This window comes from Leptodactylus fuscus, unplaced genomic scaffold (assembly GCF_031893055.1).
Source record: "Leptodactylus fuscus isolate aLepFus1 unplaced genomic scaffold, aLepFus1.hap2 HAP2_SCAFFOLD_99, whole genome shotgun sequence".
Lineage (NCBI taxonomy): Eukaryota > Metazoa > Chordata > Amphibia > Anura > Leptodactylidae > Leptodactylus > Leptodactylus fuscus.
The window spans coordinates 107,828-123,596 of record NW_027441045.1 but is presented as its reverse complement, the minus strand read 5'-3'; the positions used below and the strand labels follow the sequence as shown (position 1 = coordinate 123,596).

General features: G+C 52.1%; 16 non-coding genes and 3 pseudogenes across 16 annotated transcripts; all 19 read left to right on the top strand.

Annotated features, from left to right (window-relative positions):
- Nucleotides 1-202: 202 nt before the first annotated feature.
- Nucleotides 203-321, top strand: LOC142189221 (5S ribosomal RNA). The gene has a single exon (XR_012713407.1). It is a non-coding gene; the product is annotated as a 5S ribosomal RNA (ribosomal RNA).
- Nucleotides 322-1,035: 714 nt separating this feature from the next.
- Nucleotides 1,036-1,154, top strand: LOC142189069 (5S ribosomal RNA). The gene has a single exon (XR_012713265.1). It is a non-coding gene; the product is annotated as a 5S ribosomal RNA (ribosomal RNA).
- Nucleotides 1,155-1,868: 714 nt separating this feature from the next.
- Nucleotides 1,869-1,987, top strand: LOC142189264 (5S ribosomal RNA). Its single transcript, XR_012713447.1, has one exon. It is a non-coding gene; the product is annotated as a 5S ribosomal RNA (ribosomal RNA).
- Nucleotides 1,988-2,701: 714 nt separating this feature from the next.
- LOC142189456 (5S ribosomal RNA) lies at nucleotides 2,702-2,810 on the top strand (annotated as a pseudogene).
- A 715-nt stretch (nucleotides 2,811-3,525) lies between these two features.
- LOC142189305 (5S ribosomal RNA) lies at nucleotides 3,526-3,644 on the top strand. Its single transcript, XR_012713486.1, has one exon. It is a non-coding gene; the product is annotated as a 5S ribosomal RNA (ribosomal RNA).
- Nucleotides 3,645-4,359: 715 nt separating this feature from the next.
- Nucleotides 4,360-4,478, top strand: LOC142189332 (5S ribosomal RNA). Its single transcript, XR_012713510.1, has one exon. It is a non-coding gene; the product is annotated as a 5S ribosomal RNA (ribosomal RNA).
- A 715-nt stretch (nucleotides 4,479-5,193) lies between these two features.
- Nucleotides 5,194-5,312, top strand: LOC142189331 (5S ribosomal RNA). Its single transcript, XR_012713509.1, has one exon. It is a non-coding gene; the product is annotated as a 5S ribosomal RNA (ribosomal RNA).
- A 714-nt stretch (nucleotides 5,313-6,026) lies between these two features.
- LOC142189067 (5S ribosomal RNA) lies at nucleotides 6,027-6,145 on the top strand. Its single transcript, XR_012713264.1, has one exon. It is a non-coding gene; the product is annotated as a 5S ribosomal RNA (ribosomal RNA).
- A 714-nt stretch (nucleotides 6,146-6,859) lies between these two features.
- On the top strand, nucleotides 6,860-6,978 carry LOC142189338 (5S ribosomal RNA). The gene has a single exon (XR_012713516.1). It is a non-coding gene; the product is annotated as a 5S ribosomal RNA (ribosomal RNA).
- Nucleotides 6,979-7,692: 714 nt separating this feature from the next.
- On the top strand, nucleotides 7,693-7,811 carry LOC142189376 (5S ribosomal RNA). Its single transcript, XR_012713551.1, has one exon. It is a non-coding gene; the product is annotated as a 5S ribosomal RNA (ribosomal RNA).
- A 714-nt stretch (nucleotides 7,812-8,525) lies between these two features.
- On the top strand, nucleotides 8,526-8,644 carry LOC142189352 (5S ribosomal RNA). The gene has a single exon (XR_012713529.1). It is a non-coding gene; the product is annotated as a 5S ribosomal RNA (ribosomal RNA).
- A 715-nt stretch (nucleotides 8,645-9,359) lies between these two features.
- LOC142189271 (5S ribosomal RNA) lies at nucleotides 9,360-9,478 on the top strand. The gene has a single exon (XR_012713454.1). It is a non-coding gene; the product is annotated as a 5S ribosomal RNA (ribosomal RNA).
- Nucleotides 9,479-10,192: 714 nt separating this feature from the next.
- On the top strand, nucleotides 10,193-10,311 carry LOC142189066 (5S ribosomal RNA). Its single transcript, XR_012713263.1, has one exon. It is a non-coding gene; the product is annotated as a 5S ribosomal RNA (ribosomal RNA).
- Nucleotides 10,312-11,025: 714 nt separating this feature from the next.
- On the top strand, nucleotides 11,026-11,144 carry LOC142189065 (5S ribosomal RNA). Its single transcript, XR_012713262.1, has one exon. It is a non-coding gene; the product is annotated as a 5S ribosomal RNA (ribosomal RNA).
- Nucleotides 11,145-11,859: 715 nt separating this feature from the next.
- Nucleotides 11,860-11,968, top strand: LOC142189525 (5S ribosomal RNA; annotated as a pseudogene).
- A 715-nt stretch (nucleotides 11,969-12,683) lies between these two features.
- LOC142189253 (5S ribosomal RNA) lies at nucleotides 12,684-12,802 on the top strand. The gene has a single exon (XR_012713437.1). It is a non-coding gene; the product is annotated as a 5S ribosomal RNA (ribosomal RNA).
- Nucleotides 12,803-13,516: 714 nt separating this feature from the next.
- Nucleotides 13,517-13,635, top strand: LOC142189215 (5S ribosomal RNA). Its single transcript, XR_012713401.1, has one exon. It is a non-coding gene; the product is annotated as a 5S ribosomal RNA (ribosomal RNA).
- Nucleotides 13,636-14,350: 715 nt separating this feature from the next.
- On the top strand, nucleotides 14,351-14,469 carry LOC142189195 (5S ribosomal RNA). The gene has a single exon (XR_012713383.1). It is a non-coding gene; the product is annotated as a 5S ribosomal RNA (ribosomal RNA).
- Nucleotides 14,470-15,183: 714 nt separating this feature from the next.
- Nucleotides 15,184-15,292, top strand: LOC142189505 (5S ribosomal RNA; annotated as a pseudogene).
- Nucleotides 15,293-15,769: the final 477 nt, after the last annotated feature.

Here is a 15,769-nt window from a genome sequence, read left to right as displayed (position 1 = left end):
CGGCTGCGGCCTGTGACTGGTTGCTGAACAACACCTGTGGGTATAAGGGCCGCCCCCAGCTCTTGCACTGCTCCTGTTGGAGTATGAAGTTCCCTTAAGAGAAGGCAAAAAGTGAAGAAAAAGGTCTAGCGTGAAGTAGTGCAAAGAGCTGCCAGCAGCCAGGCTGCAAAGTAGAAGAGGAGTAAGTGAGAAATTTGTCTCCGCCTACGGCCACACCACCCTGAACACGCCCGATCTCGTCTGATCTCGGAAGCTAAACAGGGTCGGGCCTGGTTAGTACTTGGATGGGAGACCGCCTGGGAATACCAGGTGCTGTAGGCTTTTGCTTTTCCTCACTTCCACCAGCAGGGGTCACTCTCCTCTATGCCATTTTTACATTCACTTTTTACACTGCACACTTGCTTCTTTTACATTCGCTTTCTCTCTTGCACTCTTTAGGCCTTGCAAAATCCTAGTATTCTCAGTCTTACCGCTATCACTCTTAGCAGCCGCAGCGGGCGTGGTGGCCACCAGCGTTGTGGCTTTTTACTTTTAATAATAGCAGGCTTCATTTCCATAGTATCTGGGCCTCCCGCCGGGCTGGAAGCCATAGCTAGTAACCTGCAGACCAATTTACAGGGCAACACAGGCTGAACATCTTTGCAGACAACGTGCCCTAAGAAAAGAGAAGCTGACTGAAAAGCAGCTTCGCTTCCAGGCACGGGCAACCATCTCAACTTCTTCCTTAGCCGACTCCTGGACAATGGGCTCTGGTCCAGCTTGCTCTTTCTTTCACCCCCGGGATGGTTTCTTAGCCCTGCGCAGACCTTGCGCCCAGCCCTTTTGAAAGAGGGCGGCTGCGGCCTGTGACTGGTTGCTGAACAACACCTGTGGGTATAAGGGCCGCCCCCAGCTCTTGCACTGCTCCTGTTGGAGTATGAAGTTCCCTTAAGAGAAGGCAAAAAGTGAAGAAAAAGGTCTAGCGTGAAGTAGTGCAAAGAGCTGCCAGCAGCCAGGCTGCAAAGTAGAAGAGGAGTAAGTGAGAAATTTGTCTCCGCCTACGGCCACACCACCCTGAACACGCCCGATCTCGTCTGATCTCGGAAGCTAAGCAGGGTCGGGCCTGGTTAGTACTTGGATGGGAGACCGCCTGGGAATACCAGGTGCTGTAGGCTTTTGCTTTTCCTCACTTCCACCAGCAGGGGTCACTCTCCTCTATGCCATTTTTACATTCACTTTTTACACTGCACACTTGCTTCTTTTACATTCGCTTTCTCTCTTGCACTCTTTAGGCCTTGCAAAATCCTAGTATTCTCAGTCTTACCGCTATCACTCTTAGCAGCCGCAGCGGGCGTGGTGGCCACCAGCGTTGTGGCTTTTTACTTTTAATAATAGCAGGCTTCATTTCCATAGTATCTGGGCCTCCCGCCGGGCTGGAAGCCATAGCTAGTAACCTGCAGACCAATTTACAGGGCAACACAGGCTGAACATCTTTGCAGACAACGTGCCCTAAGAAAAGAGAAGCTGACTGAAAAGCAGCTTCGCTTCCAGGCACGGGCAACCATCTCAACTTCTTCCTTAGCCGACTCCTGGACAATGGGCTCTGGTCCAGCTTGCTCTTTCTTTCACCCCCGGGATGGTTTCTTAGCCCTGCGCAGACCTTGCGCCCAGCCCTTTTGAAAGAGGGCGGCTGCGGCCTGTGACTGGTTGCTGAACAACACCTGTGGGTATAAGGGCCGCCCCCAGCTCTTGCACTGCTCCTGTTGGAGTATGAAGTTCCCTTAAGAGAAGGCAAAAAGTGAAGAAAAAGGTCTAGCGTGAAGTAGTGCAAAGGGCTGCCAGCAGCCAGGCTGCAAAGTAGAAGAGGAGTAAGTGAGAAGCCTGTCTCTGCCTACTGCCACACCACCCTGAACACGCCCGATCTCGTCTGATCTCGGAAGCTAAGCAGGGTCGGGCCTGGTTAGTACTTGGATGGGAGACCGCCTGGGAATACCAGGTGCTGTAGGCTTTTGCTTTTCCTCACTTCCACCAGCAGGGGTCACTCTCCTCTATGCCATTTTTACATTCACTTTTTACACTGCACACTTGCTTCTTTTACATTCGCTTTCTCTCTTGCACTCTTTAGGCCTTGCAAAATCCTAGTATTCTCAGTCTTACCGCTATCACTCTTAGCAGCCGCAGCGGGCGTGGTGGCCACCAGCGTTGTGGCTTTTTACTTTTAATAATAGCAGGCTTCATTTCCATAGTATCTGGGCCTCCCGCCGGGCTGGAAGCCATAGCTAGTAACCTGCAGACCAATTTACAGGGCAACACAGGCTGAACATCTTTGCAGACAACGCGCCCTAAGAAAAGAGAAGCTGACTAAAAAGCAGCTTCGCTTCCAGGCACGGGCAACCATCTCAACTTCTTCCTTAGCCGACTCCTGGACAATGGGCTCTGGTCCAGCTTGCTCTTTCTTTCACCCCCGGGATGGTTTCTTAGCCCTGCGCAGACCTTGCGCCCAGCCCTTTTGAAAGAGGGCGGCTGCGGCCTGTGACTGGTTGCTGAACAACACCTGTGGGTATAAGGGCCGCCCCCAGCTCTTGCACTGCTCCTGTTGGAGTATGAAGTTCCCTTAAGAGAAGGCAAAAAGTGAAGAAAAAGGTCTAGCGTGAAGTAGTGCAAAGAGCTGCCAGCAGCCAGGCTGCAAAGTAGAAGAGGAGTAAGTGAGAAGACTGTCTCTGCCTACAGCCACACCACCCTGAACACATCTGATCTCGGAAGCTAAGCAGGGTCGGGCCTGGTTAGTACTTGGATGGGAGACCGCCTGGGAATACCAGGTGCTGTAGGCTTTTGCTTTTCCTCACTTCCACCAGCAGGGGTCACTCTCCTCTATGCCATTTTTACATTCACTTTTTACACTGCACACTTGCTTCTTTTACATTCGCTTTCTCTCTTGCACTCTTTAGGCCTTGCAAAATCCTAGTATTCTCAGTCTTACCGCTATCACTCTTAGCAGCCGCAGCGGGCGTGGTGGCCACCAGCGTTGTGGCTTTTTACTTTTAATAATAGCAGGCTTCATTTCCATAGTATCTGGGCCTCCCGCCGGGCTGGAAGCCATAGCTAGTAACCTGCAGACCAATTTACAGGGCAACACAGGCTGAACATCTTTGCAGACAACGCGCCCTAAGAAAAGAGAAGCTGACTGAAAAGCAGCTTCGCTTCCAGGCACGGGCAACCATCTCAACTTCTTCCTTAGCCGACTACTGGACAATGGGCTCTGGTCCAGCTTGCTCTTTCTTTCACCCCCGGGATGGTTTCTTAGCCCTGCGCAGACCTTGCGCCCAGCCCTTTTGAAAGAGGGCGGCTGCGGCCTGTGACTGGTTGCTGAACAACACCTGTGGGTATAAGGGCCGCCCCCCAGCTCTTGCACTGCTCCTGTTGGAGTATGAAGTTCCCTTAAGAGAAGGCAAAAAGTGAAGAAGAAGGTCTAGCGTGAAGTAGTGCAAAGAGCTGCCAGCAGCCAGGCTGCAAAGTAGAAGAGGAGTAAGTGAGAAGCCTGTCTCTGCCTATGGCCACACCACCCTGAACACGCCCGATCTTGTCTGATCTCGGAAGCTAAGCAGGGTTGGGCCTGGTTAGTACTTGGATGGGAGACCGCCTGGGAATACCAGGTGCTGTAGGCTTTTGCTTTTCCTCACTTCCACCAGCAGGGGTCACTCTCCTCTATGCCATTTTTACATTCACTTTTTACACTGCACACTTGCATCTTTTACATTCGCTTTCTCTCTTGCACTCTTTAGGCCTTGCAAAATCCTAGTATTCTCAGTCTTACCGCTATCACTCTTAGCAGCCGCAGCGGGCGTGGTGGCCACCAGCGTTGTGGCTTTTTACTTTTAATAATAGCAGGCTTCATTTCCATAGTATCTGGGCCTCCCGCCGGGCTGGAAGCCATAGCTAGTAACCTGCAGACCAATTTACAGGGCAACACAGGCTGAACATCTTTGCAGACAACGCGCCCTAAGAAAAGAGAAGCTGACTGAAAAGCAGCTTCGCTTCCAGGCACGGGCAACCATCTCAACTTCTTCCTTAGCCGACTACTGGACAATGGGCTCTGGTCCAGCTTGCTCTTTCTTTCACCCCCGGGATGGTTTCTTAGCCCTGCGCAGACCTTGCGCCCAGCCCTTTTGAAAGAGGGCGGCTGCGGCCTGTGACTGGTTGCTGAACAACACCTGTGGGTATAAGGGCCGCCCCCCAGCTCTTGCACTGCTCCTGTTGGAGTATGAAGTTCCCTTAAGAGAAGGCAAAAAGTGAAGAAGAAGGTCTAGCGTGAAGTAGTGCAAAGAGCTGCCAGCAGCCAGGCTGCAAAGTAGAAGAGGAGTAAGTGAGAAGCCTGTCTCTGCCTATGGCCACACCACCCTGAACACGCTCGATCTCGTCTGACCTCGGAAGCTAAGCAGGGTCGGGCCTGGTTAGTACTTGGATGGGAGACCGCCTGGGAATACCAGGTGCTGTAGGCTTTTGCTTTTCCTCACTTCCACCAGCAGGGGTCACTCTCCTCTATGCCATTTTTACATTCACTTTTTACACTGCACACTTGCTTCTTTTACATTCGCTTTCTCTCTTGCACTCTTTAGGCCTTGCAAAATCCTAGTATTCTCAGTCTTACCGCTATCACTCTTAGCAGCCGCAGCGGGCGTGGTGGCCACCAGCGTTGTGGCTTTTTACTTTTAATAATAGCAGGCTTCATTTCCATAGTATCTGGGCCTCCCGCCGGGCTGGAAGCCATAGCTAGTAACCTGCAGACCAATTTACAGGGCAACACAGGCTGAACATCTTTGCAGACAACGCGCCCTAAGAAAAGAGAAGCTGACTGAAAAGCAGCTTCGCTTCCAGGCACGGGCAACCATCTCAACTTCTTCCTTAGCCGACTACTGGACAATGGGCTCTGGTCCAGCTTGCTCTTTCTTTCACCCCCGGGATGGTTTCTTAGCCCTGCGCAGACCTTGCGCCCAGCCCTTTTGAAAGAGGGCGGCTGCGGCCTGTGACTGGTTGCTGAACAACACCTGTGGGTATAAGGGCCGCCCCCCAGCTCTTGCACTGCTCCTGTTGGAGTATGAAGTTCCCTTAAGAGAAGGCAAAAAGTGAAGAAGAAGGTCTAGCGTGAAGTAGTGCAAAGAGCTGCCAGCAGCCAGGCTGCAAAGTAGAAGAGGAGTAAGTGAGAAGCCTGTCTCTGCCTATGGCCACACCACCCTGAACACGCTCGATCTCGTCTGACCTCGGAAGCTAAGCAGGGTCGGGCCTGGTTAGTACTTGGATGGGAGACCGCCTGGGAATACCAGGTGCTGTAGGCTTTTGCTTTTCCTCACTTCCACCAGCAGGGGTCACTCTCCTCTATGCCATTTTTACATTCACTTTTTACACTGCACACTTGCTTCTTTTACATTCGCTTTCTCTCTTGCACTCTTTAGGCCTTGCAAAATCCTAGTATTCTCAGTCTTACCGCTATCACTCTTAGCAGCCGCAGCGGGCGTGGTGGCCACCAGCGTTGTGGCTTTTTACTTTTAATAATAGCAGGCTTCATTTCCATAGTATCTGGGCCTCCCGCCGGGCTGGAAGCCATAGCTAGTAACCTGCAGACCAATTTACAGGGCAACACAGGCTGAACATCTTTGCAGACAACGCGCCCTAAGAAAAGAGAAGCTGACTGAAAAGCAGCTTCGCTTCCAGGCACGGGCAACCATCTCAACTTCTTCCTTAGCCGACTCCTGGACAATGGGCTCTGGTCCAGCTTGCTCTTTCTTTCACCCCCGGGATGGTTTCTTAGCCCTGCGCAGACCTTGCGCCCAGCCCTTTTGAAAGAGGGCGGCTGCGGCCTGTGACTGGTTGCTGAACAACACCTGTGGGTATAAGGGCCGCCCCCAGCTCTTGCACTGCTCCTGTTGGAGTATGAAGTTCCCTTAAGAGAAGGCAAAAAGTGAAGAAAAAGGTCTAGCGTGAAGTAGTGCAAAGAGCTGCCAGCAGCCAGGCTGCAAAGTAGAAGAGGAGTAAGTGAGAAGCCTGTCTCTGCCTACGGCCACACCACCCTGAACACGCCCGATCTCGTCTGATCTCGGAAGCTAAGCAGGGTCGGGCCTGGTTAGTACTTGGATGGGAGACCGCCTGGGAATACCAGGTGCTGTAGGCTTTTGCTTTTCCTCACTTCCACCAGCAGGGGTCACTCTCCTCTATGCCATTTTTACATTCACTTTTTACACTGCACACTTGCTTCTTTTACATTCGCTTTCTCTCTTGCACTCTTTAGGCCTTGCAAAATCCTAGTATTCTCAGTCTTACCGCTATCACTCTTAGCAGCCGCAGCGGGCGTGGTGGCCACCAGCGTTGTGGCTTTTTTCTTTTAATAATAGCAGGCTTCATTTCCATAGTATCTGGGCCTCCCGCCGGGCTGGAAGCCATAGCTAGTAACCTGCAGACCAATTTACAGGGCAACACAGGCTGAACATCTTTGCAGACAACGCGCCCTAAGAAAAGAGAAGCTGACTGAAAAGCAGCTTCGCTTCCAGGCACGGGCAACCATCTCAACTTCTTCCTTAGCCGACTACTGGACAATGGGCTCTGGTCCAGCTTGCTCTTTCTTTCACCCCCGGGATGGTTTCTTAGCCCTGCGCAGACCTTGCGCCCAGCCCTTTTGAAAGAGGGCGGCTGCGGCCTGTGACTGGTTGCTGAACAACACCTGTGGGTATAAGGGCCGCCCCCAGCTCTTGCACTGCTCCTGTTGGAGTATGAAGTTCCCTTAAGAGAAGGCAAAAAGTGAAGAAAAAGGTCTAGCGTGAAGTAGTGCAAAGGGCTGCCAGCAGCCAGGCTGCAAAGTAGAAGAGGAGTAAGTGAGAAGCCTGTCTCTGCCTACGGCCACACCACCCTGAACACGCCCGATCTCGTCTGATCTCGGAAGCTAAGTAGGGTCGGGCCTGGTTTGTACTTGGATGGGAGACCGCCTGGGAATACCAGGTGCTGTAGGCTTTTGCTTTTCCTCACTTCCACCAGCAGGGGTCACTCTCCTCTATGCCATTTTTACATTCACTTTTTACACTGCACACTTGCTTCTTTTACATTCGCTTTCTCTCTTGCACTCTTTAGGCCTTGCAAAATCCTAGTATTCTCAGTCTTACCGCTATCACTCTTAGCAGCCGCAGCGGGCGTGGTGGCCACCAGCGTTGTGGCTTTTTACTTTTAATAATAGCAGGCTTCATTTCCATAGTATCTGGGCCTCCCGCCGGGCTGGAAGCCATAGCTAGTAACCTGCAGACCAATTTACAGGGCAACACAGGCTGAACATCTTTGCAGACAACGTGCCCTAAGAAAAGAGAAGCTGACTGAAAAGCAGCTTCGCTTCCAGGCACGGGCAACCATCTCAACTTCTTCCTTAGCCGACTCCTGGACAATGGGCTCTGGTCCAGCTTGCTCTTTCTTTCACCCCCGGGATGGTTTCTTAGCCCTGCGCAGACCTTGCGCCCAGCCCTTTTGAAAGAGGGCGGCTGCGGCCTGTGACTGGTTGCTGAACAACACCTGTGGGTATAAGGGCCGCCCCCAGCTCTTTCACTGCTCCTGTTGGAGTATGAAGTTCCCTTAAGAGAAGGCAAAAAGTGAAGAAAAAGGTCTAGCGTGAAGTAGTGCAAAGAGCTGCCAGCAGCCAGGCTGCAAAGTAGAAGAGGAGTAAGTGAGAAATTTGTCTCCGCCTATGGCCACACCACCCTGAACACGCCCGATCTCGTCTGATCTCGGAAGCTAAGCAGGGTCGGGCCTGGTTAGTACTTGGAAGGGAGACTGCCTGGGAATACCAGGTGCTGTAGGCTTTTGCTTTTCCTCACTTCCACCAGCAGGGGTCACTCTCCTCTATGCCATTTTTACATTCACTTTTTACACTGCACACTTGCTTCTTTTACATTCGCTTTCTCTCTTGCACTCTTTAGGCCTTGCAAAATCCTAGTATTCTCAGTCTTACCGCTATCACTCTTAGCAGCCGCAGCGGGCGTGGTGGCCACCAGCGTTGTGGCTTTTTACTTTTAATAATAGCAGGCTTCATTTCCATAGTATCTGGGCCTCCCGCCGGGCTGGAAGCCATAGCTAGTAACCTGCAGACCAATTTACAGGGCAACACAGGCTGAACATCTTTGCAGACAACGCGCCCTAAGAAAAGAGAAGCTGACTGAAAAGCAGCTTCGCTTCCAGGCACGGGCAACCATCTCAACTTCTTCCTTAGCCGACTACTGGACAATGGGCTCTGGTCCAGCTTGCTCTTTCTTTCACCCCCGGGATGGTTTCTTAGCCCTGCGCAGACCTTGCGCCCAGCCCTTTTGAAAGAGGGCGGCTGCGGCCTGTGACTGGTTGCTGAACAACACCTGTGGGTATAAGGGCCGCCCCCAGCTCTAGCACTGCTCCTGTTGGAGTATGAAGTTCCCTTAAGAGAAGGCAAAAAGTGAAGAAAAAGGTCTAGCGTGAAGTAGTGCAAAGGGCTGCCAGCAGCCAGGCTGCAAAGTAGAAGAGGAGTAAGTGAGAAGCCTGTCTCTGCCTACGGCCACACCACCCTAAACACGCCCGATCTCGTCTGATCTCGGAAGCTAAGCAGGGTCGGGCCTGGTTAGTACTTGCATGGGAGACCGCCTGGGAATACCAGGTGCTGTAGGCTTTTGCTTTTCCTCACTTCCACCAGCAGGGGTCACTCTCCTCTATGCCATTTTTACATTCACTTTTTACACTGCACACTTGCTTCTTTTACATTCGCTTTCTCTCTTGCACTCTTTAGGCCTTGCAAAATCCTAGTATTCTCAGTCTTACCGCTATCACTCTTAGCAGCCGCAGCGGGCGTGGTGGCCACCAGCGTTGTGGCTTTTTACTTTTAATAATAGCAGGCTTCATTTCCATAGTATCTGGGCCTCCCGCCGGGCTGGAAGCCATAGCTAGTAACCTGCAGACCAATTTACAGGGCAACACAGGCTGAACATCTTTGCAGACAACGCGCCCTAAGAAAAGAGAAGCTGACTGAAAAGCAGCTTCGCTTCCAGGCACGGGCAACCATCTCAACTTCTTCCTTAGCCGACTACTGGACAATGGGCTCTGGTCCAGCTTGCTCTTTCTTTCACCCCCGGGATGGTTTCTTAGCCCTGCGCAGACCTTGCGCCCAGCCCTTTTGAAAGAGGGCGGCTGCGGCCTGTGACTAGTTGCTGAACAACACCTGTGGGTATAAGGGCCGCCCCCCAGCTCTTGCACTGCTCCTGTTGGAGTATGAAGTTCCCTTAAGAGAAGGCAAAAAGTGAAGAAGAAGGTCTAGCGTGAAGTAGTGCAAAGAGCTGCCAGCAGCCAGGCTGCAAAGTAGAAGAGGAGTAAGTGAGAAGCCTGTCTCTGCCTACGGCCACACCACCCTGAACACGCCCGATCTCGTCTGATCTTGGAAGCTAAGCAGGGTCGGGCCTGGTTAGTACTTGGATGGGAGACCGCCTGGGAATACCAGGTGCTGTAGGCTTTTGCTTTTCCTCACTTCCACCAGCAGGGGTCACTCTCCTCTATGCCATTTTTACATTCACTTTTTACACTGCACACTTGCTTCTTTTACATTCGCTTTCTCTCTTGCACTCTTTAGGCCTTGCAAAATCCTAGTATTCTCAGTCTTACCGCTATCACTCTTAGCAGCCGCAGCGGGCGTGGTGGCCACCAGCGTTGTGGCTTTTTACTTTTAATAATAGCAGGCTTCATTTCCATAGTATCTGGGCCTCCCGCCGGGCTGGAAGCCATAGCTAGTAACCTGCAGTCCAATTTACAGGGCAACACAGGCTGAACATCTTTGCAGACAACGCGCCCTAAAAAAAGAGAAGCTGACTGAAAAGCAGCTTCGCTTCCAGGCACGGGCAACCATCTCAACTTCTTCCTTAGCCGACTCCTGGACAATGGGCTCTGGTCCAGCTTGCTCTTTCTTTCACCCCCGGGATGGTTTCTTAGCCCTGCGCAGACCTTGCGCCCAGCCCTTTTGAAAGAGGGCGGCTGCGGCCTGTGACTGGTTGCTGAACAACACCTGTGGGTATAAGGGCCGCCCCCAGCTCTTTCACTGCTCCTGTTGGAGTATGAAGTTCCCTTAAGAGAAGGCAAAAAGTGAAGAAAAAGGTCTAGCGTGAAGTAGTGCAAAGAGCTGCCAGCAGCCAGGCTGCAAAGTAGAAGAGGAGTAAGTGAGAAGATTGTCTCCGCCTACGGCCACACCACCCTGAACACGCCCGATCTCGTCTGATCTCGGAAGCTAAGCAGGGTCGGGCCTGGTTAGTACTTGGATGGGAGACCGCCTGGGAATACCAGGTGCTGTAGGCTTTTGCTTTTCCTCACTTCCACCAGCAGGGGTCACTCTCCTCTATGCCATTTTTACATTCACTTTTTACACTGCACACTTGCTTCTTTTACATTCGCTTTCTCTCTTGCACTCTTTAGGCCTTGCAAAATCCTAGTATTCTCAGTCTTACCGCTATCACTCTTAGCAGCCGCAGCGGGCGTGGTGGCCACCAGCGTTGTGGCTTTTTACTTTTAATAATAGCAGGCTTCATTTCCATAGTATCTGGGCCTCCCGCCGGGCTGGAAGCCATAGCTAGTAACCTGCAGACCAATTTACAGGGCAACACAGGCTGAACATCTTTGCAGACAACGTGCCCTAAGAAAAGAGAAGCTGACTGAAAAGCAGCTTCGCTTCCAGGCACGGGCAACCATCTCAACTTCTTCCTTAGCCGACTCCTGGACAATGGGCTCTGGTCCAGCTTGCTCTTTCTTTCACCCCCGGGATGGTTTCTTAGCCCTGCGCAGACCTTGCGCCCAGCCCTTTTGAAAGAGGGCGGCTGCGGCCTGTGACTGGTTGCTGAACAACACCTGTGGGTATAAGGGCCGCCCCCAGCTCTTGCACTGCTCCTGTTGGAGTATGAAGTTCCCTTAAGAGAAGGCAAAAAGTGAAGAAAAAGGTCTAGCGTGAAGTAGTGCAAAGGGCTGCCAGCAGCCAGGCTGCAAAGTAGAAGAGGAGTAAGTGAGAAGCCTGTCTCTGCCTACGGCCACACCACCCTGAACACGCCCGATCTCGTCTGATCTCGGAAGCTAAGCAGGGTCGGGCCTGGTTAGTACTTGGATGGGAGACCGCCTGGGAATACCAGGTGCTGTAGGCTTTTGCTTTTCCTCACTTCCACCAGCAGGGGTCACTCTCCTCTATGCCATTTTTACATTCACTTTTTACACTGCACACTTGCTTCTTTTACATTCGCTTTCTCTCTTGCACTCTTTAGGCCTTGCAAAATCCTAGTATTCTCAGTCTTACCGCTATCACTCTTAGCAGCCGCAGCGGGCGTGGTGGCCACCAGCGTTGTGGCTTTTTACTTTTAATAATAGCAGGCTTCATTTCCATAGTATCTGGGCCTCCCGCCGGGCTGGAAGCCATAGCTAGTAACCTGCAGACCAATTTACAGGGCAACACAGGCTGAACATCTTTGCAGACAACGCGCCCTAAGAAAAGAGAAGCTGACTAAAAAGCAGCTTCGCTTCCAGGCACGGGCAACCATCTCAACTTCTTCCTTAGCCGACTCCTGGACAATGGGCTCTGGTCCAGCTTGCTCTTTCTTTCACCCCCGGGATGGTTTCTTAGCCCTGCGCAGACCTTGCGCCCAGCCCTTTTGAAAGAGGGCGGCTGCGGCCTGTGACTGGTTGCTGAACAACACCTGTGGGTATAAGGGCTGCCCCCCAGCTCTTGAACTGCTCCTGTTGGAGTATGAAGTTCCCTTAAGAGAAGGCAAAAAGTGAAGAAAAAGGTCTAGCGTGAAGTAGTGCAAAGAGCTGCCAGCAGCCAGGCTGCAAAGTAGAAGAGGAGTAAGTGAGAAGACTGTCTCTGCCTACGGCCACACCACCCTGAACACGTCTGATCTCGGAAACTAAGCAGGGTCGGGCCTGGTTAGTACTTGGATGGGAGACCGCCTGGGAATACCAGGTGCTGTAGGCTTTTGCTTTTCCTCACTTCCACCAGCAGGGGTCACTCTCCTCTATGCCATTTTTACATTCACTTTTTACACTGCACACTTGCTTCTTTTACATTCGCTTTCTCTCTTGCACTCTTTAGGCCTTGCAAAATCCTAGTATTCTCAGTCTTACCGCTATCACTCTTAGCAGCCGCAGCGGGCGTGGTGGCCACCAGCGTTGTGGCTTTTTACTTTTAATAATAGCAGGCTTCATTTCCATAGTATCTGGGCCTCCCGCCGGGCTGGAAGCCATAGCTAGTAACCTGCAGACCAATTTACAGGGCAACACAGGCTGAACATCTTTGCAGACAACGCGCCCTAAGAAAAGAGAAGCTGACTGAAAAGCAGCTTCGCTTCCAGGCACGGGCAACCATCTCAACTTCTTCCTTAGCCGACTACTGGACAATGGGCTCTGGTCCAGCTTGCTCTTTCTTTCACCCCCGGGATGGTTTCTTAGCCCTGCGCAGACCTTGCGCCCAGCCCTTTTGAAAGAGGGCGGCTGCGGCCTGTGACTGGTTGCTGAACAACACCTGTGGGTATAAGGGCCGCCCCCCAGCTCTTGCACTGCTCCTGTTGGAGTATGAAGTTCCCTTAAGAGAAGGCAAAAAGTGAAGAAGAAGGTCTAGCGTGAAGTAGTGCAAAGAGCTGCCAGCAGCCAGGCTGCAAAGTAGAAGAGGAGTAAGTGAGAAGCCTGTCTCTGCCTACGGCCACACCACCCTGAACACGCCCGATCTTGTCTGATCTCGGAAGCTAAGCAGGGTTGGGCCTGGTTAGTACTTGGATGGGAGACCGCCTGGGAATACCAGGTGCTGTAGGCTTTTGCTTTTCCTCACTTCCACCAGCAGGGGTCACTCTCCTCTATGCCATTTTTACATTCACTTTTTACACTGCACACTTGCTTCTTTTACATTCGCTTTCTCTCTTGCACTCTTTAGGCCTTGCAAAATCCTAGTATTCTCAGTCTTACCGCTATCACTCTTAGCAGCCGCAGCGGGCGTGGTGGCCACCAGCGTTGTGGCTTTTTACTTTTAATAATAGCAGGCTTCATTTCCATAGTATCTGGGCCTCCCGCCGGGCTGGAAGCCATAGCTAGTAACCTGCAGTCCAATTTACAGGGCAACACAGGCTGAACATCTTTGCAGACAACGCGCCCTAAGAAAAGAGAAGCTGACTGAAAAGCAGCTTCGCTTCCAGGCACGGGCAACCATCTCAACTTCTTCCTTAGCCGACTCCTGGACAATGGGCTCTGGTCCAGCTTGCTCTTTCTTTCACCCCCGGGATGGTTTCTTAGCCCTGCGCAGACCTTGCGCCCAGCCCTTTTGAAAGAGGGCGGCTGCGGCCTGTGACTGGTTGCTGAACAACACCTGTGGGTATAAGGGCCGCCCCCAGCTCTTGCACTGCTCCTGTTGGAGTATGAAGTTCCCTTAAGAGAAGGCAAAAAGTGAAGAAAAAGGTCTAGGGTGAAGTAGTGCAAAGAGCTGCCAGCAGCCAGGCTGCAAAGTAGAAGAGGAGTAAGTGAGAAATTTGTCTCCGCCTATGGCCACACCACCCTGAACACGCCCGATCTCGTCTGATCTCGGAAGCTAAGCAGGGTCGGGCCTGGTTAGTACTTGGATGGGAGACCGCCTGGGAATACCAGGTGCTGTAGGCTTTTGCTTTTCCTCACTTCCACCAGCAGGGGTCACTCTCCTCTATGCCATTTTTACATTCACTTTTTACACTGCACACTTGCTTCTTTTACATTCGCTTTCTCTCTTGCACTCTTTAGGCCTTGCAAAATCCTTGTATTCTCAGTCTTACCGCTATCACTCTTAGCAGCCGCAGCGGGCGTGGTGGCCACCAGCGTTGTGGCTTTTTACTTTTAATAATAGCAGGCTTCATTTCCATAGTATCTGGGCCTCCCGCCGGGCTGGAAGCCATAGCTAGTAACCTGCAGACCAATTTACAGGGCAACACAGGCTGAACATCTTTGCAGACAACGCGCCCTAAGAAAAGAGAAGCTGACTGAAAAGCAGCTTCGCTTCCAGGCACGGGCAACCATCTCAACTTCTTCCTTAGCCGACTACTGGACAATGGGCTCTGGTCCAGCTTGCTCTTTCTTTCACCCCCGGGATGGTTTCTTAGCCCTGCGCAGACCTTGCGCCCAGCCCTTTTGAAAGAGGGCGGCTGCGGCCTGTGACTGGTTGCTGAACAACACCTGTGGGTATAAGGGCCGCCCCCCAGCTCTTGCACTGCTCCTGTTGGAGTATGAAGTTCCCTTAAGAGAAGGCAAAAAGTGAAGAAGAAGGTCTAGCGTGAAGTAGTGCAAAGAGCTGCCAGCAGCCAGGCTGCAAAGTAGAAGAGGAGTAAGTGAGAAGCCTGTCTCTGCCTACGGCCACACCACCCTGAACACGCCCGATCTCGTCTGATCTCGGAAGCTAAGCAGGGTCGGGCCTGGTTAGTACTTGGATGGGAGACCGCCTGGGAATTCCAGGTGCTGTAGGCTTTTGCTTTTCCTCACTTCCACCAGCAGGGGTCACTCTCCTCTATGCCATTTTTACATTCACTTTTTACACTGCACACTTGCTTCTTTTACATTCGCTTTCTCTCTTGCACTCTTTAGGCCTTGCAAAATCCTAGTATTCTCAGTCTTACCGCTATCACTCTTAGCAGCCGCAGCGGGCGTGGTGGCCACCAGCGTTGTGGCTTTTTACTTTTAATAATAGCAGGCTTCATTTCCATAGTATCTGGGCCTCCCGCCGGGCTGGAAGCCATAGCTAGTAACCTGCAGACCAATTTACAGGGCAACACAGGCTGAACATCTTTGCAGACAACGTGCCCTAAGAAAAGAGAAGCTGACTGAAAAGCAGCTTCGCTTCCAGGCACGGGCAACCATCTCAACTTCTTCCTTAGCCGACTCCTGGACAATGGGCTCTGGTCCAGCTTGATCTTTCTTTCACCCCCGGGATGGTTTCTTAGCCCTGCGCAGACCTTGCGCCCAGCCCTTTTGAAAGAGGGCGGCTGCGGCCTGTGACTGGTTGCTGAACAACACCTGTGGGTATAAGGGCCGCCCCCAGCTCTTGCACTGCTCCTGTTGGAGTATGAAGTTCCCTTAAGAGAAGGCAAAAAGTGAAGAAAAAGGTCTAGCGTGAAGTAGTGCAAAGGGCTGCCAGCAGCCAGGCTGCAAAGTAGAAGAGGAGTAAGTGAGAAGCCTGTCTCTGCCTACGGCCACACCACCCTGAACTCGTCTGATCTCGGAAGCTAAGCAGGGTCGGGCCTGGTTAGTACTTGGATGGGAGACCGCCTGGGAATACCAGGTGCTGTAGGCTTTTGCTTTTCCTCACTTCCACCAGCAGGGGTCACTCTCCTCTATGCCATTTTTACATTCACTTTTTACACTGCACACTTGCTTCTTTTACATTCGCTTTCTCTCTTGCACTCTTTAGGCCTTGCAAAATCCTAGTATTCTCAGTCTTACCGCTATCACTCTTAGCAGCCGCAGCGGGCGTGGTGGCCACCAGCGTTGTGGCTTTTTACTTTTAATAATAGCAGGCTTCATTTCCATAGTATCTGGGCCTCCCGCCGGGCTGGAAGCCATAGCTAGTAACCTGCAGACCAATTTACAGGGCAACACAGGCTGAACATCTTTGCAGACAACGCGCCCTAAGAAAAGAGAAGCTGACTGAAAAGCAGCTTCGCTTCCAGGCACGGGCAACCATCTCAACTTCTTCCTTAGCCGACTCCTGGACAATGGGCTCTGGTCCAGCTTGCTCTTTCTTTCACCCCCGGGATGGTTTCTTAGCCCT